The 24,580-nt window shown below is 37.3% G+C and overlaps 1 protein-coding gene across 23 annotated transcripts in view; it reads left to right on the forward strand.

The window, feature by feature from the left end:
* Positions 1-24,580, forward strand: part of LOC112644163 (L-lactate dehydrogenase B chain-like) — a 171,201-nt gene that overhangs the window by 979 nt on the left and 145,642 nt on the right. For 15 of the 23 annotated variants that reach the window (XR_007412196.1, XR_007412191.1, XR_007412195.1 and 12 more), the window contains exons 2-3: positions 5,239-5,418; positions 24,001-24,043. The exons of 1 other annotated variant lie outside the window; for it this stretch is intronic. The gene's annotated coding sequence lies outside the window, so the exon portion shown is untranslated. Of the gene's footprint in view, positions 1-5,238; positions 5,419-16,093; positions 18,103-20,402; positions 20,492-24,000; positions 24,044-24,580 lie in introns of those variants that run through there. 7 more of the 23 variants (XR_007412204.1, XR_003126188.3, XR_007412207.1 and 4 more) reach the window with 3 other exon arrangements.

The following is a 24,580-nucleotide window of genomic DNA, read 5'->3' on the forward strand; positions in this document are numbered from 1 at the left end:
GATTCCAGTTTTGATTCCCAAATGCCATCCTCCATACTGCTACCAGAATGATCTCGCTGAAAGTGTGGATCTGATAATGCCACTGTCCTGAAAATTCTTCAAAGGATTATCTGTAAGAGAAAATGTAGTTACTTTGCCTAGGATATAAGACACTCCATCTACCTGACTAGTTTCTTCTTTCATTGCCTCCTCTCAGTGCCATTCTTCAGCAGTATTGAATTATGTGAAACATGCAAAAGAATCCATACCCTCTCATGTCCCTATTCTTGTACATATTGTTTCCTTTCTTTGAAAAAATCATTTTTTTAAAAAGATTTTGTTTGTTTATTCATGATAGAAGCAGAAACATAGGCAGAGGTAGAAGCAGGCTCCCAGCGGGGATCCCGATGCAGGACTCAATCCCAGGACCCCGGTATCAGGACCTGAGCCAAAGTCAGACACTCAACCACTGAGCCATGCAGGTGCCCCATGAAAAATCTCTTCTTGTGAACTCTTACACTTCCATATCAGACCCAAACATTGTCCATACTTGGAATCCATCTACTTTTTTCCCCCCTAGAGCCCTCTGTTAAAGAGATGTAAGGAGCAATGAGCATGTAGTTCCTAGATCTTGGTTTCTAAACACCATTCTCTACTAAAAGAAACTAGACCCTCTTGGGGATATGATTGATTCTGAAGAGGAGCAGGGGACGTACAACATGAGCCTGAAAAATCTTGTTGTACCAGAAATTAAAGAAGTTTTTACAGACTGGTGGAAGATATGAAAGGGAAAGAGAAGCCAGCTTGAAGGAGCCTCCATTGGCCCCATCTGGGTCGATTTGAACACCATTATCATAATGTTAATAGATTATGATCTGCTAAATAAAATAGGAATACTTGAGTCTATACTGAAATAAATACATGGGTATTTTTAAGTGGGTATAAACACTCACTCTTCCTTATGTTACATTGGCAACTAATAAATGTAGAAGGAATGATAGAGGTAGGAATATCACCATTTGGCAACTATTGTAGTAAAAATGGATTCAGCCAAGCATCATCAACATATGCTAAAACTAGAGGGTAAGAATCTTAAAAGGAACATTATAGTCTCAAAGTATCTCCTGGCCGTATCCTAATTACAAAGGGAAAAATAGAAACCTGATAGTGCAGAAATCTGGCACTGGTGAGAAAAGTTAGCATCCCCAGTAATAGGACAAATCAGCATTGTATGCCACCTGGTAAGAGACACTTAGAACACTCTTTTGTGATTTTCCTGCCAAAAATGCATTAAGCAATTCTTCTGAGGAAGAATCAGACAACCTCAGATTGAGGGACATTTTACAAAATCATAGATCTTTACTCTTTAAAAAGTTTGTTAAGGTCATGAAAGACAACAGAACAACAAAAGAACTTTTTCAGATTGTAGGAAACTAAAGAGACATGGCAACTAAATGGAACATATAACTGCATTGGATCCTTTTTTTTTTTTTGTAAAAGATATTACTGGGAAAACTGACAAAATTTGAATTGGGTTTGTGGACTAGATGGTATTTCAACAAAGTTAATTTCCTGACTTTGATAACTATTAGTCTGGTCATGTAGGAAATACCTTTGTTTCCAGAAAATACACACTGAAGTATTTAAAGATCATGAAACTTCACGTCTGCAACTTACTCAAATGGTTCAGGAAAAAAAAAATATATAAACATACGTAAAATATGAGTATGTATAGAGACAGTGATAAAGCAAATGTAATATGTCAACAGTTGGAGAATTTGGGCAAAGATAGAAATTCTTTGAACTATTACAATTTTTTCTGTAAGTTTGAAAGTATTTTAAAAGAATAAAAAATGTTTTAAAGGTACTGGGGTTTCTGGCTTAGGTAACTGGATGGAAAATGGCTAATTAACTGGATAGGTAGGAAGAGCAGGTATAGAGGAAAGATAGTTTCAGTAGGATATATCAAAAAGGCAATCAGATATACAGCAAACATATAAGTGATCCCCATTCAAACTGGAGAAAGCAGATATGCTGCTTTCTCTCTCACTGGTTCAGTGTACAAGAGGGAGCTCACCTTAATGATATTTAGAGATACAAGCAATTAAAAGTAGCGGTGGAAGTAATCATAAAATTGGCCAACCATTCATGAAATCAATTTAGGGTATTCACAACGTGTGATAAATTTAAAAAAAATAGTGAATTTATTGAATAAAACATAGTATGGCTGATAGACAAAATATTTATCCCCCCATACAAAATGTACATTAATCAACCAAAACAGATGTTGGCTCAATTGCTTGTATTACATTGCTCGGTCTGCCATACAAAGTACTAGAGAATGATTGGCTTAAACAACGAAAGTTTATTTTCTCACAATTCTGGAGATTAGAAGTTCAAGATCAAGATGTTGGCAAGGTTAGTTTCTTCTGAGGCCTCTCTTCTTGGCTTATAGATAGTCCTTGTGTCTTCACATAGTCTACTCTCTTTACCTGGGTCCTAATCTTCTCTTCTTAGAGAGACAACAGTTATATTGGATTAGGGCTCACCCCAACGACCTAATTTCAATGTAATTACCTCTTTAAAAATCTTTTGTCCAAATATAGTCACATTCTGAAGTTCTAGGGGTTAGGATTTAAACATGTGTTTTTAAAAAAAATTAAAAAAATAAAAATAAATAAATAAACGTGTATTTTTAGGGGGAGTGTCAAAATTTAGCCTGTAACACTGCTGATATTGTGCTAGAAGTACAGCAGAATGCAAAGATTGGAACTGTTTGGATTCTCACTTAGAACAAACTTCATAAAGACATTTCAGGCAATGAGATTTTTCAGTATGGGCTAAGTATTAGATGATATTAAAGGAATTTTTAATTTATATCTGTGTAAAGGAAATAATAGCATTGTGATTATGTAAGAATAAGCCTTTCTTAAGTCCATAGAATACCATGATATAATGTCTGAAATTTCCTTTAAAATAGTCCAGAAAATTAAAAAAAAAAAAAAAAACAGCTGGGAGAAAGATAACACAGATATAACTAAATTTTGATGGTCATTGAAGCTGGCTAATAGCTATCTGGTATTTTATTATACTTTTTCTCTGTGTGTTTGGAAATTTTTGTTTTAAGCAGGCAAAACAAAAGTAGGAAAACTCATAGATAATTTGAAAAACATAGAACCACAGGAAAAAGGGAAAAATATTCAATACTACTTCATAAAGAGAGTCTCAATTAGCTTTTTAAAGCAATTTTTGTTTTCAGTCTGTTTTCCATGCGTGTTTGGATTTTGGTCATATTGTAAATAGGATATTTATTTCTGCTTTGTTGAATTAACACTATGTTATAATTTCATTTGCCATTATATATGCCATATAAACTTCATTAAGAATGTTAAACTTGTTGGGGCACCTACGTGGCTCAGTGGGTTAAGCATCTGACTCGGTTTTAGCTCAAGTCATGATCTCATGATCTCATGGGTCATGGGATAGAGCCCTGCTCAGCGGGGAGTTGGCTTGAGAATTCTCTCCCTCTGCCCTTCCCCACACTCATATGTGCATATGCGCTCTCTCTTTCTAAATAAATAAATCTTTAAAAAAGTTAAGCTTGTTAATAATATTCATATGTGCTTATAGTAAAAATTCAATCAATCATCATTTATACTGTAGAAACTGAAACTTTGCCATATGTTAATCACTGATAATAGTGTTTTATACATTACTACAGACTTTCCTTCATATATATATATATTTAGTATATATATATGTGTGTGTCTGTATATATATATATATATATATATACTCAACTAAAAACACAATTTCATACTATAGATTTTTTGCTGTTGCCTTGTTTTGGGCTTTATCATGTATCACCATCCTAGAAGGGTTTTTATGTCAGTAATATCCTTCCATCTCATTCATTTTAGTGGCTTCATGCTTTATCATTTTTGTTCCAGTTTATCAATTTATAATAAAATTTATAATAAAAAGGACAAATACGATGTTCTTTTAATTAAGAGAGCTTTTATGTAATTCTCATATTATCACTAAGTTTATTCCTCAGTATTTTATATAATTTTGGTGTTGTTTTGAATTCATTAATTTCTCTCATTATATTTGCTAACTGGTGATTGTGTGTTTTGCTACTTTTCCTCCTTCTGGGTCTCTTTCGCTAATTTTTGTTTATCTCCCTGATCTCTTGATATTGAATATCCCAGAGCTAACCTCTTGGACCTCTTCTCTATCCATATGTACTCAGTTGGCGATGTTTTCCAGTCTCTATGGCCCCATGCATACAGACTACTCCTAGAGGTATCTCCACAGCCCATTCTTCACTTCTGAACTTCAGACTCATACATGCAATTGCATACTTAGATACCTCCACTTAGTTGTCAAATACACATCTCAGACTTACCAAACTCCTAATCCCCATTTGAAGATAACCTCTCCCTTGAAGTTTCTCCATTTTGTATAATGGCAAATCCATTTTTTTTTCCTGTTACTCAAGCCAAACATCAAACACCTTGGAGTAGTCTTTGACTTTTCTCATTTCCTTATACTTCATATACAATCTATCAGATTAATACTGATTTGAACCCAAATCTCACATAAAAGAGGCTATGTTTATAATTTGAAGGGGAAATTTTTTTTTCTACTCTACTTTTCAAACTATAGCTCACACATTCAAGACTCCTTGTCTCCCATTGCTGGTGCAATCTCTTGAGGGTCCCAGTTTTATGCAAAGAGTTTAATTTCCACACTGAACATGATCTCATATCTTATGTTTGGGAAGTCATTCCAATCTAGAACTACATTTAGGGAATCAGCAGATACCTCTAATGTAGGAACACCACTAAGTAGTCCTTGCTTACCACTCCTGTTTCAATTTTCTCTTTGGCTCCTTGGGAACTTCCTTCACTATGCAATTCAGTTCACATTTCTAGCTGATTTTCAGAATTTTTTTTCACAGCAGTGTATCTCTTTGACATATTGGGTAAAAAAGAATTCCTTCTCACTCTACTTTTAACACATATTGCATTGTATTTATGAGTTAATATTAATTGCAATAGTGACTGCCATTCAAATTTAACAGATAACTTACTGAAATAATTGATCCTTCCTTATAAACTTTCTATGAGGTAACTTGCTATGAAAACTTGATGAACCTGTAAATATGTGTTAGATCAGAATTCATGGAACTTCCCACAAAGTATAAAGCTATTTATGGATTTGTTGTTTTTTATGGATTTGTTGTTTTCTTTTTAGGAAAAGTGTTTTAATTTAGATCTCAGAAGGCCCTATGAAAAAATGGGAACTGCTTCAGAGACAAGGAAAGAAACAAAAAAATTCAGCATGCCCTCAATTTAAGTCTCTAAAGCAATGAACACTAGATGGCAGCAAATCAACATTTGTCATTACTGGGGCCTGAAAGATCCCAGTTTAAAGGTATGGCCTTATTGCATCTTATCATGCACCCATTTGTTATCCAAACCATTTAATTTAATTGTGTTTAATATATTGCTTTGAATCTATAATAGCTTGAGGTATATTTGACATAAGGTCTGAAAAATGTAGTTTCCAGATGAATAAATACAGTACAGAATGGTGCTCGTGCTACTAGGCTGTCTAGCAACACTTCCAAGAATCCACTCTCTGAAGACCACTCTCTAGGAAGCTTATCTTCCACCTAAGATGTGAGGTCCTGTGGTTGGACAAAAGCTACATATCAAACATTCATTCCCATTTCTGCGTTGTAACCCTTTTGTGCTTATTAATGCTTAAATCTTCATCTTCTCATTCAAATGATATGTTTATGAGATTAAGAACTAGCTTTATTTCTCTTACAAAGTGTGAAAATAGAGGCTTCCCAAGCCCTGCTGTGAGTCATTATCAAGCCTCCTTCTCTGAGGGACTCGGGCTAGACATCTCCACCACAAGTGAGAAGGGCTTTCCCTGTTTTCACATTTATGATCCTCTTTGTATAATTAGTATGTCAAATTACAAAATACATAATTTGTATAATTTAGCTTCATGGTCCAATTTTGTTTCTCTCCATACCTGAGATAATTTTGTATCTTTTATATCTTTTAAAATGTTTAGAATAAATTATTATTAAAGTGAGATGTTAATAAGACAGAAAGATACTTATGAGGTAAAATGAAAATCCCTGGTTCACCCCTTCCTTCCCAAAGTGCTGGTCCTAAGAGTACAGCAATTCCTTCTTCTCCCCTGTTTTGCTACTCAGGCTTTTATTTACTTGTGGGCACCCAGGGTTTGAAAGCAGATGATCCTCGTAATGACAAATCAGCAGAAGGTCAATAATAGTAGCCTAACTCTACATCACAATGCCTGTGTCATTCACCTCACATTTTCTGTGCATTTTATCATCTCAAATTATCACACATACACACACATACACACACACAAAAAGCATAGTACAATAGATATTTTGAGAGAGAGACTATATTCACATAACTTCTATTACATTATAGTTCAATGTTATTATATTATTGGTTACTGTTGTTAATCTCTTCGTGTGCCTAATTTATAATCTAAACTTTTTCACAGGTGTGCACATATAGAAAAAAAGCAGTATATATTGGTATTATCTGCAGTTTCAGGTGCAGTTTCAGGCATCCTCTAGGGGTTGTGGAACATATTCCTCATGGGTGAAGGAAGACTACTGCAAATCTCTTTAAACAGTTTCTGCTTTTGTTTCTTCTGGTGCTTACCGCTCTCTCTCTTAGAATCATTGCTTAATTCATCAGTTTTAAGAATTTCCTTTATCTATTGCTACGAATTAAGTCATTTGAATCACCTTCTACATTCCTTATCCATCTCTTCCCAATAAAGTCATGTATGGATAAGAGCACGCACTCTGAAACTCCGTTTCTGCCATTTACCAGGTGTGTGGCCTCAGGCAAGTGGCTCAGTCTCTCTGAACCCTCTTCCTCATCTATAAAATGGGGATAATAATCGTCCATTCCTCAGAGGATTATTATGAGGATAAATGGGTCAATACATTTAAAGCACTAAACAAGTGTTACAATTACTATATTTAATTTCTTTCTTGGTTATCTTTGTAAGTGTAAATAATATACTTAACTCTTTTTATTTTGTCAACTATATATCATCTCTGGTCACTCCACTTTTTAAGGTGAAAATATTGGCAACCTTACCTTTCTTTCCCTCTCTACCCTTCCCACACCTCAATCTCACCTCCAATATCTTCCATCTTTTAGCTAGTTCTATTTTCTGGGAGGTTTTCTCAATTTGGTCTTCTAAGCATCTATTGAAAATTTTACTTCAGCTATCTGAGAGTTTCACCTAATCTTTAGAGTTAATTTTTACAGGATTTTAAAGATTCAAACTCTTATTGACTATTGTGTTAGCCAGGGTCTGGTCAGGGAACAAAAATCACCACAATAATTTGTGTAGAGAAAATGATTGTGAACCAAGTACAATTGCATCAATGGAGAAAAGGAGGAAACTGAAAAAGAACAAAGCACTTTTTGGGGTCCCAGAATTGCAATTTGCAGAACACAGATTCTGGAGTAACCAGAAAAGTGTCCAGCTCATATGTGGAAACCAAGAGGTTTTTTATGAAAAGGAAGGGAGGGATAATTGCAAGATTTAGTTTAAAAAAGGAAGGAAAAAACAAAAACCCTGCTAATTTGGTGCTGACTGATTGAACCACTTTTGATTACTATCTGATTATTTTTTACGTGCTATTAAACATAACTATTCCTTGTATGTATTAGTTAACTTTTTTGCCCTTATAAAATTCATAGCAGCAATTTTACAGTTCAAATATTAGTTGTTCTGTTGGATTTTATGAGCAATTGCTTGTATAACTGCTTGTATAACAATACCGTATAGGGCTCAGTTCAAAAGTTCATTAGTTAGAAAGAAGAGTGGAATGGTGTCTCTGGTGTCCAGAAATTGTATACAATTCCACAGTTGTGAGCTAAGTGAAAGATACATTTAATAAAAGGGGTGAAAGAGAAGTCTAAGCTATATAGAGGTAGTAACTGCAGAGAACAGTGGTTACTCCCAAGGCTGAGGGAAAAGCGAATAAGGAAAGAACCAAAGTCAAGATTGTAAACTGACCACACACACCTATTTCCTCCCCTTTCCAATAATCTAGAAAATAGTTATAAAGAAAACACACACACCACACACAATCTCTGTCTTCACAGGGCTATCTTCTCTTCTATCTGTGTAATCTCCCTCTTACAAGGACCTTTGTCATTGGATTTAGGACTTACCTAGAAAATCAAGGATAGTCTCATCACAAGATCCTTAATTACATGCAAACACCCTTTTTCTAAAATAAGGTGATATTTACAGGTTCTGGGAGTTGGGACATGGACATATCTTTTGGGAGACGCCATTTAACTCACTATCTCACTCTCCTAACTGCTATTCTCTTCAAGAAATTGATGGCATTTCTTGTCTGCTGGTGGTCTACTTTCTGTCCTCTTTATTGAGTCTATGTATATACTTGTATATATTATAGGTATGTATACACACATCTATATATGTGTGTGATGTGGAGCTAAAGTCTGGGAACATACAAACCAAATAAGCCAGGTTATTAAAACAGTTCAATTAACAGTTGTTTCTCTCTCTTAATCTTTTTCAACTTCTTCCATCATGACTTCCCAAATATTCAAACACTTCATATTTCCAGTAAGTCTTCGGCAGTTTATCTAATACTTTGCATTTAAGATAGGAACCAAATAATAGAAAGGAAATTGTATTACTTGATTCAAACCTGAATATTATTATTCAAACCTGATATTTCGTTGGCTGTTATCTTTTCAAATATTTTCAGTTCCATCTCATGATTATGACTGCAATATTCTTTTTGACTAGCAATAGCAGCAAGTGGCATATATGCTGTACACTTCTCCAGTCTTGCTGTTAGCCAGGTTCACTGATGGCCATATTCTTCCTTCTCAATAAATCTGGACACAGATTCAGAATAGTTTGTAATATAGTATCCCTGTTATTACTAATTTATTGGAGCTGGCATGTAAGTTGAAAATTGCCATCTTCCTGCCTTAAAAATTTCATGACTTCAGCATATTATATCACTGTAGACTTCCCATGTTATAATTCTGGCATATTTTCTGCCCTAACCAATCAGTTAAAGGAGCATTGGTTTGAGAGCCAAAAGTCTTGAGTTCTAGTTCTATATTAATTTCTTGTGTTATATTGAATAAATATTTATCCTTCTACAATTGGACTATAATAACTTCTAAGATACTTGCCATCTCTGAAATCTTTTAATATCAAGTACCCAAGTACAGATTTCTACTGATGTGGTCTATCATTACCTGAAACTCAACATGTTAAAATTTTAAGTCAATGCCTTAAACATCTTTGCATCTTAGATTCTGTATTTCTAATAATTTACACTCTAAACTCAAAATCTTTTAGTTGACTTTTGGTTCTTCTATTCCCATTACCTTTTATATTTTGTCCATCACTAAGTCCTTAAATTCTTCCTTAGAAAAGCTTTTGCACTATCCATTACTTTGCATAATAGTTGTCACTAGTCTGCCCTAAGAATTTTTGTGCCCGATAAACTTCACCTCTTTGACCTTCAGTTCACCTTATATAACCTTATAAATTCAAAATCCTTATTTATTTTATCAAAGTGATTTCCTACTCAAAATCTTTGCTGGTTTTCCCTTGCCAGTATAATAAAATCAGAACTTCTCATCTGCATTTCAAACCCTTCCATATTCTGTCTGTGATTTAACTTTGTTAACCTGAAACAAGATCCCCTTAAATTGTCTGTTCGATGCACGATCTGTTATCATTCAGCACCAATTTTCTCAGTATTAATTTTCAACAAAGAGAATTTGATTGGTCTAGCACAGCCTCTAGGTCTGTTGTCCACCCCTTGTTTAATTCATGGTAACTGGGAACATCAAGGACTATCAGTGAAAAAATGCATCATCTTTTAAAAGAAAATAGGGTAGGAAGGTATCTCGTAATGAACCCTTAGAGTTAAAGATTATGCAACTCCCAAACCTGAAACTATAGGAAATCAAAGTTTAAAAAAATTTTTAAATCAAAAACAGATCATGTGGTCATAGAAAATCTTTTCTCCTTCCTTTCAAGCTTTTGTCACTGGGCATAGTCTGTTGGCCAGAGGACCCAGAGTCATGCTAGAAGTTATATGCTTATGCTCTAGAATTAGACAAAGAGTTTGAAATGCATTTTATATATTAGTTATCCAACCTTGATCTAAGTATATTACAGTTTACTCATCTGTAAAGTGGGATAGTTATAATTGCTAATATTTGTGAATACTTATATTTCAGGCATTGGCATTTTTCATATAGTAACTAATTAATCCTCACAGTCCTAATAAGTAGGTCCTACTTTACAGATAAGGACAGTAGGTACAGGGAAGCTGAACACTTTGCTCATGATGACTACTAGGTGGATAGAAACGTGATGTTTGGACTCCAAAGGTTGGATTCCAGAATCTGGATCCTTAGTCATTTGACAATGCCAATGACAAATAGAGCTCTATAACCATTAAATGTTATTATATTAGTTGCCTGTTTACTTTACCTACTAAATATCCATTCCATTCTTTCCACATCCACTCCCATCAGTCTTATCTGGATGATCCAGAAGCCCTTGAGAGCAGAATGTCTCATAGTTCTTCAATCCATTCTCTTCACGGTTTTACAAGGCTCTTCAGCATGTCACTTTCCTGATCAGAATTTTTCAAAGGCTTGCCTCAACTACTTGATATAGATGGCCTACAGTGAGCCTTTCAAGCCCCACCAAAGTTCTCCCATCCTCTGACCAGGAGTGCTATATGCAGTTCCTGGAAGATATCAGTTTCTCCCATGTTTAAAGGAGAAACATGCCATATCATTCATAATTTTATATATTACTTTCTCTGACTAGAATGCTATCGCCTACCTTGTCCGCCTGTCAAAGTCCTATTTCTCCTTCAAATCTCCCTGCAAATGTCACCTTTCCTTTGACATTGTCCCCAATTCCCCACTGTAAACTAGATACTTATGTGCTAGTGCCGTTGAAACATGTTGCATTTTTATATACAGTAAACACTGGTATTTACCGCCCCCCCTCCCCCACCGTAGGATAAGTACCATCGTCATCTGTTCAGTTTGCTATACAAAAATGCCAGAGACTGAGTGGTTTATAAACAACAAAGTCATTTCTCACAGTTCTGGAGGCTGGAAAATCTAAGATTAAGGAGCTGGCAGACTAGATGCCTGGTGAAAGCCTGCTTCCTGGTTGTAGACTGTCATCTTCTCTGTGTCTACACATGACAGAAGGGGCAAGAGAGCTCCCAGAGCCTCTTTTGTAAGGGCACTAACCCTGTGTACAAGGGCTCTAGTCATCTCTCATGAGCTAGTCATCTCTCCAAAGACCCACCTCCAAATACCATCACATTGGATATTAGGATTGAACACATGAATTTTGGGAAACACAGGCATTCCAGTCTATAGCAAGTACCTTGAGAACAGTGATGACAGCTGCCCATCTTTGTATTTCCAGTATTTATCACAGTGCTCTGCACACAGGAGGCACTAAGTATAACTTGCCTGAATTCCATTATCTTCATATTGCTCAGAAAATGTCAAAGCCATAAAAACTCAAAGTCCCTTCCCCATTAGTTTATTTTAACCTCTACTTCTCAGAAATTAAAGAAATTGAATTTCTTGGAAAAATTGAAAATCTCTTGAAAAAACACATCTGGGTCTATCAATAAGTACTGATCCCCAATTACTGAGCTAATCCTAACAAAAGAAAGACATGACTAAACAGACCCAAACCCACTGTGGGACTCGGTCGACAGGCAGAGAGTAACATGAGAGGACAGAAGTGGTTGGCCAGGGCCTCTGGGGGCTGACTACTGGTTAATACACCCAGGGTGGCCACATCCTGGCTTTGCTCTCTGAGTCATAGCTACTTCTTTCCTAACTCTTGGGTTTCCTGCATCTTAACCTTCCTCCCATGGGTCTTCTTCACCCTGCTTTTCCCCAGTCTCTAGTCTTTCTTATAGTGATTCCAGTCCTTTTGCAGAATTGAGGCTCTATTGTGTTCTATTTAGCCTCTTTTCTGACAAAGTAATGTAACTGTCTTAATACCAACCTTGTTGCAAAGGCTCTGCTTTTCAAGGACAGACTCTTTTGAAAAGGGACTTTAAATTTTATTGATTAATTGATAATATCTTAACACTGTGTGTGTGTGTGTGTGTGTGTGTGTGTGTGTTTCCTACCCAGCACCTCTTCCTTCTTGCTTTGGTAAAAATACTTTGATTTTCATATGGAAAATAATCCTCCTATTGCATCTGGTCTTCAAAGGGATGTCAATGAATGGGCCCTACTCTTTTAAGGCCAAGACATGGATATATGGACACTTGAACTAAGCAAGGACAATAAACTCTCTCTCTGGAAATTAAATCTTGAATGGAGTAGCCCAGGTACTGGTGATTAGTCTGATGACAACACTCCAAAGAGACTATAAATTAGTCCTGACCACTGGATTATTGGAACTGTCTTTTTTTTTTGTGCTAATTTCATAATATTTAAAATCATTATCTGTAATACCATTATGATAGTTCCATACTGTTGATTGACACACAATAAATAAAACAGATGTATCATATTTGGTCTGTAGGTAAATAATAAATGTTTTAAAATTGCTTAAATATTACTATTCTGAGCCTTTTTATTACACCAGGAAAATACAGGGTTTTTTTCCCCCTCTCTTTAAAAAAAATAGATAACAAAATAACTACATTTAAGTAAATAATGTTATGATGGTGACATTTAGAAATTCATAATAAGGCCAAAGCTTTCTTTCTATTTGCATGGCTGAGCCAGAACACCATGGGACGTTCTGGAAAGGCCAGTGGTTTTCTTCTGGGGTAGCATGGACTGAAGCCTGGGGGGGCCCCTACTGCTCATTCTATCACCTTTGTTTCCTTTCCTCTAGATTTTATTTTTTGCAGGACAGGAGTTAGCTTTAGTATTGGTTCAGTTCTGAAGGACTGAGGGGGAATTTCCTGTTACAAATCAGAAGATGGATCCTTGGCTATAGGGCACTTGCTTCCCAGACCCTCTTGTTAACAGGGAGCTTCTGTTCCACCCCAGCATGGCTCTCTGTGAGCAGAACAAACAGCAATATCATGAGATAGACAAAAGTGTTTGCACTGGAGGATGGCTAGAACCAGTGATGTGAGTAGCAAGGATGTCATGGAGAGATCTGTGACATTATAGAACATAGCTTTGGGACAAGGGTTGAAAAGTTTTTATTCTTCCTTCATATTCATTTTACTGTGAACTTATCTGTGAGAAAAGTGGTTAATATGTGACTAAAATAATGGTGATACTTTATTCTAGCTCATATCATGCCTTTCTTGAAATTATTGTCTTTTGCACTATCTCAGACTTATTGATGAATGGCATTATGTAGAAGTATCAAAAAATTAAGTTTGCAGATTCCTGAGACTGACTATAGAGAGTTGGTATTACTCATAAAAAGATTTAATATTAAAAGTCCACAACTGGAGTAAAGTTGGAAGAGAACAAAACTTACTTTTTCCCTCCCCTGTTGCCTTTACTAACTGTGATCATCTCTTCAGGATGGCATAACATGAGTAGGTAGCCTGGCCTTCCTGTTGCTTTTATATATCCCAGCTTATTCTTAGGAACTTTATTAAGATCCATAAATATCTTAGTTTGGGTTTAGCTACAGCTTCCCTCGAAGAAGAATATAGATTAGGAAAGGTACAAAATATATCTTCCTCCCCCTTGGTAATATTTAGCTAATTTGTTATTTCTTCAGAATAATTAAAATTTGGTGTCAAGGACTACTTTTTGAAGCATCAAGAAAAATCAAGAGCCGTGAAGAATATAGACACCAGAAATCTTTCTTTCTTTTACCTTTATTACTTACGTGGGTTACCATGGAACTTGAAGGAGTTAGAACAGAGAAAACCAGAGAATATATGATACTATTGGGGAATATAATGACTCTGTGAAAGTTTCACTTCCAGACATAGGATCAATTAGGACAACTAACTCACATTGTCCAGTGGACACTAAATGGCCAGTAAAATTCCTAAGATCTTTCAAAGCAAATGGTGTTTGTATCTCACCAAAAACCCCCATCAAAAATGTTACCCAAGTCTTGTTCATAGTACTTTGAAAATATCTCCACGATTTATTGATTTTTATGATTTCTCTGTTTTTGTTGCCTTTTCTCAAGCCCTTGCTATGTCTTGCCTGGATTCCTGTGATGGTCTCTTTACCTACCTCAGTTGTGCTTCTAAATCTATTTTGTGTATGACTATCAGCAACTCTGCTCATAGCCACCATATTTGAATTTTAAAATTTTCCACATCTTCCAGAATAAAGTTTAAACCCTTTAAGTTGACATATTAGGAAGAATTTTCATGATCTGATACCTATGTACCCTTATAACATCATTTCTTACCCCTTTCCTTCCTTATTCTCAATGTGTCAACTGAGTGCAACTACTCCATTTATTCATTCATCTACTTAGCAAGTATTGATTGAGGGTTCGGCATTTGTTAGGCACTGTTTCTGGGTACTGGGAATATGGTAATAATAATACTTTCAGTTTTTAGAATGATTCCTACTTGCTTTTATATGTGGGCCTATACATATGTTCCTCTTTTCCAGGGAGTTCCAGGAACTCCCTTCCTTTTTGCACGTGTACCTTCTGCTAAGTGCACTTCTGACTCACCTCTGGTAAGTCTCTCTTATTCTGTAGGCTGAATGGGGTGATAGGCCAGGTCATCTCATAATTCCCTCACCCTCATGCATTTTTCACACTACATTTTTCCACTTCTCTACTCCACTAGGGTATATCTCCTTAAGGCAATATCTCTTACTCTTTTTTATATCTCCAAGACTATTCCTTATACATTATAGGTGTTATTTATGGGAGATCCTTTGAAATATCTCCAAATAGTTCTAAAGTCCTAGGCACTGCTTAGTAATGATGTTTCTTTCTAATGGGAACAGATGAATCTATTTTGATCACTGTTTTTAAAGCAATTTATGCAAAGATGGCCATGCCTTTTTATGAAAGATACCAGCACAAAGGGAGTACTTTTTTAGACATTTATTTATTTATTTATTTTAAAAAATGTATCTATCTCCACAGCTAGATTAGGAAAAAATTTGATCTTAAATTTGAACTTCATATACCAATTCAGAAAAACAGAAGTTACAGACATTGAAATGTATTTCACCACAGACATAATTCCTGCTCTGAAGAAGATGTCAGAACATAGTCTCCACTAGTGGAGCATGCCTGAATATCCCAACTGTGGCCCAGTCCTCTCTGTGGTCTGCTCCTGAGCAGATTGGTTTTCCCACAAAATAGACTCTAAGATTTGTATATGGGGAAATGTATTTGGGAGGGTTCTTGGCATTTATGCCTGGGAGTGAGGTGGAAGGTGGTGAATGAAGAAAGTAGGTATGGGTGAAAGGAGAGATTGAACTAGAATGCTGTCATAATAAAGACCTCAACCAATGCTACAGGGAAGTGTGAAGCTGGGATGACCTTAGCACTGAGGCAAAAGGGGCTGCACCTTTTTTTTCCTAGCTGGGTCAGTATTTTATTTCCACCCCACTGCAACCTGGTGAATGGAGGGTTCTTTCTTCAGCTAAAGTCAGTTCCCAAGGAGGAATCAGATAAAAGTTGAAAATGCCAGTAGTCCCAACAGCTGGTGCAGTGATTGCTTCAATCTTGAAGGGGTGGGTGGAGACCTGAGTTATGGACTCCGTACAGCTCTTAATCACTTAGTGGGAACATCTGATTTTGAGATTCAGAACCATTAGGAAATTTCAGCTTCCCATCTACATGGAAATGGAGGGCTATCCTAGGGCAGGATACTTACAGCAGATCCTGATGTTTGCTTTCAAGTTTCTTCTCCTCTTCTTTCTTGGTGTTAAAACTTGTTCAGTTGTTCACCTGCTGTGTGTGTAGCCATTGGCTCAGAGAAAGTGATCAGATCCCTTGTCTCAAGGGGATAAACCTGACTACTGTTAAACAATCATTGTAATTTTATTCTGTACTCCAGAGACTGGATTAAGAAGCAGTGTGTGATCTCTCTGTCCAATTCTCATTTCATCTTTTGATGAAGGAAGTCTCCTGCAGTTATTTCTCAGAAAGGCTTGCTTTTAAAAAGAAACATGTTAAAAACCAGTAACATCATTCCAACTATCAGGGTGGCTGGGTGAAGAAGTGATGTCTACAGCTGCTGCAGCCACTGAGACCATGCGAGGAACCAGCGTAAGATGATAAACAGGATGTTAAGATGGCAGAGTGAGAAGGTGGCAAGAAACTGCTCCTTAATACTTCAGTGCCACTGAATTAACCAGTCTGCAACTCCATGTATTTGGGTTCTACAGAGAAACAAAATCAATAGGAAATATATGAAATTGTACAATACATACATATTCTGTATATTTTTTGTAAGGAATTGGCTTATGCTGTTATGGAAGCTGACAAAGTTCCAAAATCTGTTGTGAGTAAGCTGGAGATCTAGGACAGCTAATGGTATAGTTCCAGTTCCCAGCTTGATGGCAGTCAGGCAGGAGGAATTCCCTCTTATTTACTTGAGGGTCAGCCTTTCAGTTCTATTTATGGCTTTGATGGATTGGATGAGGCCCAGCCACATTAGAGAGGGCAATATACTTCACTCAGTCTCTGCATTTAAATGTTAAACTAACCCAAAACACCTTAATAGAGACACTCAGAATAATGTTTTACCAAATATCAGGGCACCCCATAGCTCAGACAAGTTGACAATTAAAATTAACCATCATGAGTTCACTCCTTATCAATTTGTCACCTATAGCCATCTCTTTAAACTGTACTTACTCTCCAAATGAAGACAATAACAAGTATAAATTCATTTAAGGCAATACAGCTATACTGTGTATAAGTGAAAATGCCCCCTTCTCTAGAAGAGGAGGTAAAGTCCTTGAGTGTTGTTTACTATTCTTCTTGATGCTCTGTAACTTGAATACTATGATGTAAAATGAGCACTCCTTAAGTATTATGATATAAAGTCAATACATTTTATGTTACATAATAGAATAAAAGAGGGAATAAACAAGATACACACATACACACTAATATAACTGCATACATATTCTCAACAAAATAAGAAAAAACTCATGATGATTAAAGTGCTTATTTCTGTAACTATTCAGAAATACCAACATAGTTGGTATTTATAACTACTTTCTTCTACTATTTTCTTCTACTACCTTCTTCTACTATTACTACTGTATTCCATTTGCCTTCATCAAGCACCTTAGCTCGTCATGGTTGTTTACCTGATGAGGTGACCAAAACCTTTATTCTTGAAAGGTCTGGGCTTTAGTAGTTCTGCCTGGATTGAATTTTTGTAGTTTTCTCACAAAGCATGGGATTATTAAGAGATCTTTCTATTCCAGATATACTCTTCCTACCCTCCATTGTGGAATAGCAGTCCAATATCCTAGTAGCAGTCAGAATCATTCATCCAAAACAGCACAGTAACTCTCTTCTTTGCCTGTTGATTCAGAGACACAAGGAGTCCAAAGTGGCCAGGTGACAGTCTTAATTTCTAGTTCAGTGGAATCATTGTTGTGACTCCTGGTGAAAGCATTCCTTCCTTTGAAACTAAGACGTCTAGGCCAGCAGACATAAAGTTGCAAGAAAAGGAAGCAGAAATTTTGCTAGTGAGTCATGAAGAGTAATACTGAGTGCTGCTACTCCCATTTCCATCCCTTGATTTCTGGACCCATGAATTCTGGCTAGGGGAGAAATAATATCATATATTGAACACTGATTCAGAGTATACACAATCTTCTGGAAAACCTTGTTTCAGCCCTACAAGGTATTGGCAATTAGCTGTTGCTATAACTGAGTCATCAAAAGGCCATCCTATATTGTTCTATCAAGTCGTTGCTTCAGGATGGTGGGGAACATAATAAGATAGGGAATTCTGTGAACCTGGGCCCATTGCCACACTTCATTTACTGTGAAGTGAGGTTTTTTTTGTTGTTGTTGTTTTTTTTTAATTTTTTTTTTATTTATTTATGATAGTCACACACACAGAGAGAGAGAGAGAGAGAGAGAGGCAGAGGGAGAAGCAGGCTCCATGCACCGGGAGCCTGACGTGGGATTCGATCCCAGGTCTCCAGGATCGCGCCCTGGGCCAAAGGCAGGCGCTAAACCGCTGCGCCACCAGGGATCCCCATGTTTTTTGTTTTTTAAAATCCATACAAACATTTATTCCGTCCCTGCCTCGGGTTGGGGCTTGGGGCTCAGGGCCCTAGGGGGGCTGCAGGCCTTTACTGACAGCCCCTGGGGGAGGGCGGGGCTCTGGCAGGAAGACAGGGTCCAGAGGCTGATGGGCCCTGGAGGGGTCCGGAAGGCGAGGCCCTGGAGGTGGGGGGCAGGGGGTCTGGCTTGGTTCCCATGAGGTCACGGAGTCCAGGTGGAATTGGGGAAGCCAGTTCCCACCCGTCCTGGCCAGGCTGGGCTGGACTCTCGGTCCTGGTGGCTGCCAAGGTGCCAGCTGTTGGTTCCCGGCCCCACAACTCCTCCCTCCTGCCCCGCCCCCCACAGGGAAGGCAGCACCAGGGCTTCTCCAGCTGGGGAAAGACAACTGTGAGAGTAGTCGTCAGATTTAAATTACAAATAATAAAAATAACAATACAAAATTAAAAAAAAGAAACCCCTGTCTCAAACACACCCACACCCAATGTTGTAGGAAAAAAAAAAAGAAGAAAAAGCAATGTTGTGTGGGATACCATAAGAGTGAATAGACATTCTCTAGGTCCACAGATGGTAGTTTTGGCAGAAGCACTGCATTAAAGGAAGGCAAATCAATAGCTAGAGCATCTATCCCAGTAAAAACAAAACTCTGCCTCTTCTATAGTGGAAGGGACCCTGTGCAATCAACCTGCTACCAGGATGATTACTCTAGGGTATTATGTGATATCAGAGGGAAGGGAGCCTTCTTTTATTCTGGGCCTTACACAAAACTAGCAGCTCTTCAGGTTACTTGGTAAATGGGTGGAGTAGCATGCCCAAATGAGGGATACATTGCGTCCAAACCTGAAGGGCCTCTGAAGAGGCCCTTAAAGTGTTGTGCCTCTTTTTCTTATTGTAGGGGACTAGATGCTAGATGCTGTAACTCATTCTGCATGTTGGAAGGGATTTCTTGAGATGCCCCACATCACTGGACCCCTCAATTTTTGTCAGATTTATTTCTCACTCGCCAACACACAAATGTCTTCCTAATCAGTTTAGAGTACTTCTTGCTTGCTACATCTAATCAGTCTAATATCATCAGACTGTAATACACCAGTATTATCTTGTAATATCTTGTGGAGAGAAAGGTGATCAAGATTTCTATGAACTAAATTATGACATAGGGCTGGAAAGTTGGTATACTTCTGAGGTAGAATAGGAAGGTCTTTTGCTGGCTTTGCCAGCTGAAAGCAAATTACTTCTGGTGGGCTTTAGTGACAAGGATGGAGAAAAAGGCTTTTGCCAGATCAATAACTGAATATCAGGTGCTAGAAGATGTGTTAATTTGCTAAAGCAATGAAACCACATCTGGTATAGCAGCTGCAATTGAAGTAACCACATCTTTAGACTTAACAGTAGTCCACGGTTATTCCCCAAGATCCACCCGTCTTTTTTACACATCAGATAGGCTTGTTGAAGGGGATGTGATGGGACTCATCATCTCTGCATTTTTTAAATCCTTGATGGTAGCACTGATCTCTACAACCCCTCTAGGAATGTGTTGCTGTTGGTTTACTATTTTTCTAGGTAAAGGCCATTCCAAGGGCTTCTACTTGGCCTTTTCTACCATAACAACCCAAACTCTACAAGTCAGAAAATGAATGTGGGAATTCTGCTAGCTATTAAGTATGTCTCTTCTAATTATGAGTTCCAAAGCTGGGTTATTTTGGTCTGCCCTTGGAGTTTGGTTGACCTACTGGGCGTACTGTGAGGTGGATCTGGCCCGAAACTCCATTGACCACCTGACTTTTATAAGCTTTTACTCTGGCTGGTGACCACAGTGATTTTTTTTTGTTCCCAGTGTTTGGGTTTTATTTGGAGAAGAAAGGAAAACTTTAGCACATCACTGTGGTGCTTTCCTTATCCTGGAAAAACAACACACTGTGCCGCTACCAGGGCTTCCCAAGGGGAAATTTTCAGATTTTCTAAACACCCTTTGATGTGCTCAGAGCCCTAATAATAAGGAAATAAAGTATTCTCCATAAGGTATTTCCCCTCTCTGTGCTTCTAGAGGTGCATTAGAATTCATGCTAAAGGTCTTTTGCTAGCAGCCCTCATAAGTAGTCTTTCTCTTCTAGGGATCCTTAGAACTGCTAAAAGAAAGAAGTGAAATCTGACAAGAAAAAGCTTGGAGCTAATCAGAAGGAAGGAGTCCTGACAGTCTCAGGTCTGACACCATTTGGGTCACCATTTGGGTCTCCTGGAATTAGTGTCAACTCAGAGCCAGTGTCAAGTAATCCCTGAAATACCTGATTATTTCCTTTTCCCTAGTGCACAGGTCCTCTGGTAAAGAGCCATAAATCCCTGCAGGAAAGACTGAGAAAAAGATTAACAGTATACATTTTTAACAGTGTAGTGGGGTCTATCCTCATGGAAATGTAGCCTCTCTTTCATTCAAGGAGTTTGGGTCTGTAAACTAGCTCAAGTGTGGGAAATGATTGAGAGACCACGGCTCTCTATTTTTATGATTGTACTTAGGCTTTTATTCAATTGATTTGGAACTTTTTTGCTTATACAGATCACATAAGAATTTAGTAGACTTCCTATTTATTTCATTTATAGGAACACCATAATCAGCTAGCCAGCACCATAGGTCTTTGTGAGTTGAACTATTCTGACTATTGCTTTGACTCTGCTGTCTATTATCATAACCATGCCCATATTGCCTTGATGGTTGAGTGCACTCATTTTACCCCTGCCCCTGCCACATGAGGATCCACTTTGATTTCATTTAGGTTTCCCAATTCAGTGACTGTCATCCCTACTGTAAGGTCTGGTTTTCAGAGAAAGGTGATCACATCTTCAAAGATGCTAGAGATCTTCTCACAAATTTGTTTCTCAGTCTTGATGAAAGGTACGTATTCTGGAGTGAGTGAGTGAGTAGGTCTTAAAAGACAAATCCACTAGAATATTCCCATCTTCCTAAGTCTTTGAGACCCTTCTCCTACATTAAATTAAGGCATGTCCAGCATTTCCACCTTGCTCATTGTGGGCCACCACTTGGTCCATGTTTCAGCCAACCAATCAAAGAAACAATTAGAGCCCTTCCTAACTCCCCAAGCTGTAACGTTCAATACAGAATTTCTGCTTAGTGAGCCCATAGGAATAAAATCAGCCCCTGATCTAGTTTTATGTTCCTTCCACTATTGTTCCACATCCTCAATATCTATTTCCATACATGTCCTCCAGATTTCTGATCCTATAAATTAGAATGTTTAAATATTTGGGGAGAGTGTAGCACACATATTATGGATCACACTTTGTAACCTCGATTTTGGGGACCTTTTGTGGTTTGAGTCACGTATTAGGTCTAGAAGCAAAGAGGGGTGGTAGTGGTTGGTCCTGAGGAGACTAAGCATTGTCTTGCATGGCAAGTGCTTCAGGAGAGGCTGCTATAGTTTTCTTAGGATTAATCCCCTCAGACTAGGGTGGAGAGTTCTCTTCTCTCCTCATTAAAGGCCTCATTAAATTTGGGTGGAGGGTCTGCTTCCACTGGCAAAGAAGACTCATCAGAATTTAGGGGTTCAGCGCTCCCAGCATCAACAGAGTCTTCGCACATTCCAACTTTTAGGATCCCATCCCTTCCTAGTAAATGCCCTGACTTTGGCAATAGACACTCCATAAATCTGGGAGTTCAACTTGTATTGCAATTCAGTTAGTTGCAGTTTAAAGTTCTGTGCTTGATTTTTCACGATTTCAGCACTGCTGTTACAGGAGATAAGGGTCTCTGTCAGGGCATTGAAGCTTTCAGGTCATTCATATGGCACTTAATATTCGGCTAATTTATTGTTTATCTTGACAAATAACTAGTGAATGTTAACTATGTGCCAGTTAGGCATATGGCATACTTCAGTGAACAAAGAGACAAAGATGCTTTTTGTGGAGCTGACATTCCAGTATATAAGTGAATGGTCAATTTTAATATAGGTTTGGGTTTATTTAAGTTTATTCCAAAATAAAAATCTAATACTTAAAACTGACATTTCTTGCATAGCCATGCCCAAGATAGGACTTTAACATCAACCTATAGACACAACATCATCAAATTGTTACTCAGATGAGACTCAAGCTTCACAGGTTGTCAGGAGTTTCATTCCTATCAACAAAAAGTGTCTGGAACTTATCTATTGCCCTAAGTCTGCTGCTGAGTGAGCCTGTATCAATGACTATGTGGCCAGCAACCTTAAGCTCTTTGGTCCCAATTCCAATCCTACTGTACACCTAGACTCTTGCCTCTCTTCTGTGTTTGAACTTCCTTCTCTACTGGTAATGGATTCCAGCCCCAAACCCTGGCCATATTGTCTGGGCCTGGAAAGCTGACTACTCTTGCCAGCCCCTTCTCTCTGGGGGATCTGGATCCTATCCCACCGTTCTCCTGTCTGTAGTCCACTGGCTAAGGCCCTCTTATAACCCAGACAACCACTCCCTCTCCAAACATAAAACTGTCATCTATTGAGATAATAGCATTTCCCATTTAACCAGTTTCTGGTGACATGCTCTCACCTGGCATATTTCAGATGATGACTATCAACATTAAGCTGGACTGGACTCCCTAGAAGGTGAAATTGGGAGGAATTTTAGAGTCCTATCCATTAGGCTGGCCCTATCCCCACTTGGTTTACCTCCCTCTCTCCTGCAGCTGGGGTTCTCTTCTGAATCTGTGGCTAAGGCCAACCAGATCACAACACAAAGAGTAATAAGACTTTTCAGCATTCTGTAGAATCTGCTTTTTTAAATAGTTCTTTAGACTTTAATGATTCTTAATCATAGTTATAGGTAACATTTTATCCTTTCTGTAATAGATAAACTACTTGCAAAATAATCATTTTCAAAAGCTGCCCAAGATTCACATTCTTCACCAAATGTTTATGCTTTTTGCAAGCAGTATGGTCCTTTCCAACCTATCACGCAGAGTGCAGATCAGTGTTTCTTTTAACTTCAACAGTGATAAATATTTATTAAACCTCCACTATGTTCATGGCACCATACCAGGTGCTGCTATAACTATTTTTCCTTTCCAGGAAAAATAAATTCAAATATGGAATAAAAAGCCCAAACTCATGAAACTGGACTGATTTTGTTTCTTAAAAATTCAACATGCTACGGCTGTGTGCTTAAACCTGATTTAAACAGGATGAAGAAATAAACATTATTATTGGGAATATAATACTGTCTGAATAAATAAGCCCAAGTGAAAACTGTCTCTAAAAACTATAGCATATGTCTGTGAAGATGGTAGTTAAGTTTAACATCCTTCTGCTATTCTGTGACATGGCCAATTCAGAGTGTCTTGGCATTAATCTTGAAGGCATTTTAAAGATTCTCTCTTTTCCCACTCATTTTCTTTGAAAGTATATGTGAACCTTATTTGCAATAAAAATCTCATAATATTTTACTTCTTTCTGATGTACCATTTTTGTCAAATGATGTCTGGAATAAATCAGCATTGACTTTTCAGATTACAATATTGTTCCAGAGTTCTAGCAGTTGTAACACATATTTACATATTCTAACACCCTTGCTGTGAAGGAGATAAATGCAGAGACAGAATATATGTGTGTATACATATAAATGTATAGCCAAGTGTGTCACTATCAAACTTCTTTTGGAAGACTTGTAATGTTGAATTTTAATTTCATATTTGAACAATTAGGATTTGGGTCTTTTGTTTTTCAGATACGTTATAGTGGAAAACAGATTGAAATATTTGGTGTACTAGGTAAATCTCTTTCATTATTTTATATATCTGTGTGATGTTTGAATTAGAAATACCAGCCTTTTGATTTTATACATAAAAATGTTACATCTATGAATGTAAAAACCTGTATGACTAACTGTCTAGGAGAAAATCTTGCTCAAGTACTAATAAATGATCCAAGTTTTAGATAATTCTATTTCAACATATTCTTTATAGTATTTTGCTCTGTAAGACTTAACTCAGGCATTTGTGGTTAAAGATAATATTTTACAGATCAAAGCATAGGCGCCTTGTGGAGAAAGGCATATAGTCTTGAATAGTGCCAGAAGCAAGTAAATGGGAAATAGTGTTACATAAAAGACATGTCTACAGATTAGTGAGCTAAACTCTCATTGTTAAAGATAATTTACACAGATTAGCAAAAGTTCCTAGTTTCATTAACAATTGTACATCGTTTTAAAAACCCCTGCTTCCCCGTAATTTGGATGATTAAGAAGTTGGTTGAGAAAGTTGCTCATTCCTATAGAATCTCTTTTACTTCATAATGTTAATTCATGA

This window comes from Canis lupus, chromosome 1 (assembly GCF_003254725.2).
Source record: "Canis lupus dingo isolate Sandy chromosome 1, ASM325472v2, whole genome shotgun sequence".
Classification (NCBI taxonomy): Eukaryota; Metazoa; Chordata; class Mammalia; order Carnivora; family Canidae; genus Canis; species Canis lupus.